Raw genomic sequence first — 7,308 nt, forward strand, 5'->3', positions numbered from 1 at the left:
TGACAATGCCACCATGGGCAGAAGCATGTACTTTATGCCTGGCTTATTGACCAGTCTTTTCACAACGTGTAACCTTATTACAAGGTTGTCCCTCACTGGTGCTTTTTCTACCCCTCTGCCCCATAACACTCCTCTAGCAACCTCATGGACTCAGCAGGGTGGAAATAACTGACGAGTCTCTTCACTTTGCCCATCTGGGGCGCTACCAGGGCAGCAGCAGGGCAATGTCAGCCATGCACAGAGCTACCAGGAACAGTTTTGCTGCAAAACTACCTAAGCCTCCTACCTAGCCACTGTATATTAAGCTGACAAACAGATTTCCTTCAGTAGAGTTACACCTACATAGGGGAATTTATGAGCACACCTGCGTCAGGTCAGGGGTGGGATTTTCTCATGCTTCCAGTCAACACACTGATAATGCCAAAACACCATAGAAAGGATGAGGCCTGAGTACACACAGGGTACACAGTTAAGACGGATTGTATTAAAGGTGGGAGAGAAAGGATAGGTACAGCCTCATGACAGGTGTTAATATCCTGTAACTCAAACCTGTTTAAACTCTTTGTGCAACACATACATTCCAAGCTGGTAGATATTTCAAAGCCTCTCCAGTAAGCCACCTCTGTGCCACAAAGGTCTTATTTATTATTAGAACTGCACAAGAGTTTTGGGGAAAAACTTCCTTGTTTCAGACATTCAGTAGCGTAGAAAAAAAACCTTTAGGCCTACAGTGTGGTTTAACTAGTCAGTCACAGAAGCCAGTCCAGCCTGGATCGCAACTGTCACTTGTCTCCCCTTCCTCTGCTCCAGTCCCCATACTATGCTTTCTCTGCACCAACATCAGCTTTCATGCAAACGGGGGGTTAGCCAGAGCAGGAGGCAAGCAGTATTTCTATATCCTCCCATGATCCTCTGTCTACCCTTCCCACTGAAAAAGGTCAGAAGACCTTGTACAACTACCACCAGAAAAACAGTAGCTCAGCTTACAGTGCAACAGGAATGGTTATTTTAGGAGGATGATAATATACATTTCCAGGCAATAACATTCTACAAACTGTCTTGAACCAGACAGTTTTAAAGAGGAAATGTATGAGTTAAAAAAAAAAAACAAACAGACCAAGGTGTATTTGTGCGGCCTGATTAGAATAAGTCCGTGCCAGCTAAAACATTCCAGATGTGTTAAGCACACAAACAGATGTGCTAGCTCCACACTCTTATTTATTACTTGATAACTGCTTGATACTCAGTGTAAAAGAACAAAAGTACTGGCAGCTCCAACTCCCTGAATTACAGATAAAGAATCTGTAACACATCAGGAAATAACCTAGATACTTAGCTTACATCACTTACTGATGCATCTGGGCATCACAGAAGAAATTACTGCAACAGATGTAAAGGAGGGAGAGCTTGGCAGGCAAATACAATAAATTAATTTCATACAAAAGGAACATCATAGCAGAAAAGCGCTGAAAGAGAACTCTCCATACACCTTTAACTGACATGCAGGGCTGAGAAGAAAATAGGAGCATCTCAGTGTCTCACGTATCCCTATAATTGGACACTATTGCTCTTCCACCCACCGTTACCCCAGACAAGGAGTCCTGTGTTCCAACCTGGTTTGGTTTAGGATCAGAGCTGAACAACTTGCTCCACAGGGAATGCACTGGACAGAAGCAGAAGTCCCTGAGCACTGCTATGCGTGAAGTCCCTTGTCCTCTGAATAAGTGTCACTGATTTTCTGGTTGCCAGACACCCACCCAGCCACACTCTCACATCCCCCCTCCCCAAAAGGACAGGGGGAGAGAATAAGATGGAAAAGCTCATGGGTCAAGATAAAGATATGGAGATCACTTACCTATTACCATCACAGGCAAGATAGACTTGACCTGGGTAAAGTTCATTTTTGCCAATTAAAAAATAAGAGTAGGATGGTGAGAGACAAAAACTACAACATTTGCCCTACACTTGCTTCTTCCCAGGTTCAGCTTCACTCCTTCATTCCCAGCTCCTCTACTCCCCACCCCACATCAGTGCAGAGGGGTGGGGAACAGAGGTCAATCCATAACAGCTCCTCTCTGCTATTCCTTCCTCCTCCTCACATTCTTCCCCTGCTTCAGTGCAGGTCCTTCCCACAGCATACAGTCCTTCACGAACTGCTCTAGCATGGGCCCTTTCCATGGGTCATGGCTCCTGCCCACAGGCTGCAGTCCCTGCCAGGAGCCTGCTACAGCATGGGCTCTGCACGGGCTGCAGCTTCCTCCAGTACATGCCCGCCCGCTGCGCCGTGGGGTTCTCCATGGGCTGCAGGGTGGTATCTGCTCAGCGTGCTCCCCTCCACAGGCTACGTAGGGTGGGTAGAGATTTGCTCCACACCCAGAATGCCTCCTCCTCCGACCTTTGCATTCACGAAGCTGTGTCTCTCTTTTTTTTTTTGGTTTGGTTCCCCCTCCCCGCCCCCTCTCCTCACTCTTAGAGCTGCTATGCAGCATTTTGCCCTTTCTTAAATACATTTTCCCCGAGGCACCACCAGCTCAGGTGGTGGGCTCAGCCTTGGCAGGTTTCAGGGCTGGCTAAAACTGGCTGTGTTCAGCACGGGTTCAACCTCGGGCCTCTTCTCACAGAGGCCACCCCTGCACCACCACCTTGCCACCTACACTCCATACAGCATTCCATTACCTGATATGAAATACCGACTTAAAACTGGTTTAAAAGATGCAGTACATTGCTTGAGACATATAGCTTCTTAATGATTACTCATACAGATTAACTCAGAACGCATGTAATTATCTGTCTACTAGTACACCCAGGTGACAGAGTCCTCTCCACCCTGAACCTCCAGCCACAGCACCACATGTGTGTTCACTGTCCTCTACTGACGTTCAGAATAGTAACTACACACTTCTACCACCTCAGATTAACTGACTGCCACTTTCTGACTGTTCATCTAGACAGTCATCGCTACAGGGCATAACCATAGCTATGCAAATCTATCTTCAGGTGGACAAACTTGAGGCAACAATTTCACCAATGCAGAAGAAATTTCAGTTGATATTTTCCCTTAATACAGGGCCCTAGAGGAATCTTGGCTTTAGCATCACTCTTGTTCCAGCACTTTACATTTTTCTCAAATATTAGATAGTGGATATACAGCTACTTTCAACATTTCCAAGCAGTCTGGTAAGCAACCAGCAGACATTTTTATATGGTCACGTTTCACTTAAAAAAAGAAAGGACCAACTCTTGCTTTGCTGCAAATGACCCAGTATCATCATCAAGCACAGGCCAACTGAGCGGGTGCTACTCCAATACTCCCATACAGTTTTCATTTTCCTAAGAGATAATGAACCCTGATTTTATGCTAGGAAATGCAATCTAACATCTCCAGGCCAAGAAACACATTTATGAATGGCCTCTCTTGTTACACAACTACAGCTGAGCCACTGACTTCACTGTAAAAGACAGCACTGTCAGAAACAGAGCGAAGCATACAGATAACAGTACTGGCACACCCTGCAACTACCTCACTGCTTACCACAGAAAGTATCTGTTAAAAAAACACAGCATAACTTCAAACATCTTCCCCCCCCCAAGGTCAGTGGAATATCTTGAAAAAGCACATGGTAAAACAGATTTCTGTGAACACAGGAATCTCATGTATAATGGAAAGCTAAGGTCATGATTCAACTCTGCAATACCCTCTATTTTTCTGGCAGCTGCCGCCTTGCTGGAGTGGATGCCAGATGTCAGAGAACTTGCCACTTCACAAAAATCGAAATAATTTAAAAAAACAAAACACAAACAAAAAACAAACCTCAACACATTTCTGGCCAAATTCCTCACTCGCCTTTCTCCTGCACAAAAAAAATCATCTGAGAAAAATACTGTATTAAACCAGTGCACATTCTTATTTTAGCTTTAAATACTTCACAATTAGTTTTTTAAACCAAGGGGTCAACCACAGATAACTAAAGCAATACAGGACAGACATTCAGGTAAGATTATAGACCTGTGGCTACTTAAATAATTTATAATTTTCAATTTACAACTACTCACAAGCAAAGTTGTAAGAAAATTAAAACTAATACAGTTGTACATTTATTATGAATGCATAACTAAGAACAGAATCCCATTATTTGTTTCTCATGGAGGTACTTCAGCATAAGAACTGCACCAAAGACATTCCAGTCAAAGCTTCCTTAAGCAAGAATAGATTTTACTTTTTTCCAGTCTTAGTAAGGATTACAAGTTGTCAGTGCATACTGCAAATACAGCCATCAAGACACTACGCAGATGTCATGATTTTGTTAAGCTATTAAATGTACAGAACCTTTTCCATGTTAGAACACAGTTTAGAACTATGCAAATTTTCATCCAATCTGCAGGTGGATTTTTATGCAGGAGAAAAGTTTCAAACATACAATTTAAGAGCTTTAACTCCCATCTTTTTGAAGTATCATGGCCTGGAACAGCGTTTGACAGAATTCAAAACTGTTCCAATAATTCTAGTTCAACCCAGCAACAAGCAATTTTAATCAAATGCTTGTGAAAGTAATTCTAAAAACATACCCACCCACCCCCCGAGAATCAGAATACTATTAAGCCTTTTGGACAAGAAGCTCAGTAAAATTTCAGGCAGCGGAAGATGACAGCATATCACTCTTCATCACACCCAGTTACTAACCTGTGTTTTCCCCACCTCATCAGATCTTGCTGGGGAGTGTGGAGAACTAAAGGTGAGCTGTGGTATGGCCTCCTCCTCTCCTACTCCCTCATGGTTGAAGAGCTCCTGTGCCTCTGCAACCCTCCTCCTCCTCCTCACCTGAACAGCAGCCAGGCTCTAGCCCTTCTGAGGAAAAAGGGAGAAGGTAGAAGGGGATGACACTTAACTCGGAACCGCTTCCCCTACTCTGCTTCTTTTACAACCCTTCACTTCTCATTTCTGTGCAGGTATTATCCCTCTCCATCTCACTGATGAATACGATTAGCTGCAAGAGTTCAGAGTCAACAACAGGACTGAAGACTGAGGGGGACACAAGATTAGCGCTGCAGACGGCCCAGCAACATCAGAACTGAAAATTTTGCTATTGTTTAGAGTTGCATACATTTAAATCATCATGGTATCAGTTTAAGAGGATTATTTGAATTATAATGTAACTTGATCCCACTATTCACTGCCTGACAAATGTTACCCAGTTGTCGCTCTCAGCAACAGCACTGCATATATGCTAAAAAAAAAGATTTAAGGACACCACGATGACACAATCAATACCTGTAAGGCATGTTACTTGTAGGTGTGGCATAGCACTTCCAGCAGAAGAAAAAGCACGTAGACACAATAATTATCAAAGCCCCTAAATATGTTAAAAACGATAAAGAAAAAAGTGATGGAAGCTGTCTCCCATTGTTTTACAATATTTTCAAGGTCCCTGTTACACACAGCACAAAAAAACCCACATCTCTGAAACAAAAAAAAGGCTAGTCCAGTTGCACACCCGTTGGGTGTCTTGTTTAGGGCAAATATGTAGTCCAAAAGAAAGTTTTTAATTGAACTCTTGCATCAAAGCAGGCAGTCATTCCACCAGACTTCAGAATCCCCAGACATACAACCTTCAAACTAGCAAAACCCAAGTTCACCAAAGTCATTCATGCAACTTCGATTTAGGATCACATAATAAAAAACACAAATCAAGCACTCCTCAATTTCTACTTCTCCCTACATATTATTTAAAAGATAAGAACGTGGCAACTCAAACCAGAGAGAAAAAGAAAAACCCAAGCCTTCCAAAGTTGAAGTAACAAATTCCTTACTTCCAACTGAGAGGTATTTGTGAAAATGAAATACAGCTGTTACAAAAATCACAAGGAAATACCTACATAAATGAGAAACAAGATACTTAAAGACAGTGTTTAAGAAAACTCTTTTACAGTAACAGTATCTTGTATGAAAGATGATATACTTCACAGTGTTAAAGAAAGGTTCATGAAACATTATCCAAGTTGAATAGTGACAGAGAATAACACAAAACCCTGAAGCCATGCTTTTCAGCATTCTAAATGTAATAAAGAGTATTGGTAACTAACAGCCAAAGACTTACAGAATCATCACTGAGTTGCAGAGAAAAAAAAAATCTTCAGAGAAGAGCATCTCACTTAAGCACCAACCTTATTGATAAGAAGTGTAAATATTTAAAGAATGTAGACAGATGCTAAAGATTATATCTTCAGGGGTTTTTAATGACATCATCTCAATGACATCAAACGTCCACCTTTCTTTTCTTTAATCTTCTCTGTTAAATACTGAGCTGTTCCAAACTGACTCCTTAGTTGTTAAGTGACAAGGTGAAAAGAATGTTAAAACCACAAGAGATCTCCATTGTTAACTTGTTGAGAAAAGCAGGTATTAGTAAGAATCTGACTATATGTATTCTCCTTTTTGACTATTACTACCATAGCGATGTGAAAATCTGAAGTCTGCACGGTTTCTAACCATATCAGAGCTATACTTTAAACATATTATGACTCGGAAACCAAACTTTCTCAAATATTCTCACTAGTAGCCCCACTTCTGCTTCCCCTCAAGACCTGCAAACACATTTCCATCATCACCATTTTCACCAAACGAGGTGAAGCTGTGCCTGAAACCTCTGCAAGTCTCCTCTCAAGCCCTCTGATCCCTGTTCTGGCTCCTCCAAAATAACATCTAGGGCAATGAGAGAAGTTCGTCTCATCAGGGAGAAAAATTTTAGTGAACAGCACCGCTTGCCTGTGCTCCAGTTTCTCCATATGTGAAATGGAGAGAATAACCAGTACTGAATTTACCACAAAACCACTGAAAAGCTCTCATTAAAATGAAAACACTGATGCACTACATCCGTCCTCCTGACCTATGAACCCTGAGCCCAACGCCACCTGGTATATAATGGTTAGATGTGTAACTGTTCCCAGTTCTACCAGTAACGACGTATTCACCACAATGAAATTACATACTGGCAGACTCATTCACAGGACCCCATCCCCAAGCCCTGCTCCTTACGCTCATCAGCGTTCCCTGCAGAGGGGATGGACCGGGGACAGCCTGAGAAGGATAAGCAGCAGAAGGCGAGCTGAAGTTTTCTCCACATACCAGACGCTCAAGCAGGAGGCACAACTAAATACCCCCCCTTTCGTTCTTTCACGAGGGATTTAAAACTAAAACACCGCCTGGAAACTAGTTATCCCCACCGCTCATCGCCCCCTTCCTCCACAATTTACCCCGGTCCCAACACCCTTCCACCCTCTTACCGCCGCCGCTGTCCGCCCGCCCGCCCG

The 7,308-nt window shown here is 42.8% G+C and overlaps 1 protein-coding gene across 1 annotated transcript in view; it reads right to left on the reverse strand.

Moving 5' to 3' along the window:
* B4GALT4 (beta-1,4-galactosyltransferase 4) overlaps nt 1–4,816 on the reverse strand; it is a 32,876-nt gene extending 28,060 nt beyond the window's left edge. The window contains exon 1 of the mRNA XM_026855741.1: nt 4,682–4,816. The gene's annotated coding sequence lies outside the window, so the exon portion shown is untranslated. The remainder of the gene's footprint in view (nt 1–4,681) is intronic.
* Between the last annotated feature and the right edge of the window lie 2,492 nt (nt 4,817–7,308).

Source organism: Athene cunicularia, assembly GCF_003259725.1.
Source record: "Athene cunicularia isolate RWA chromosome 1 unlocalized genomic scaffold, athCun1 chr1_part1, whole genome shotgun sequence".
Classification (NCBI taxonomy): Eukaryota; Metazoa; Chordata; class Aves; order Strigiformes; family Strigidae; genus Athene; species Athene cunicularia.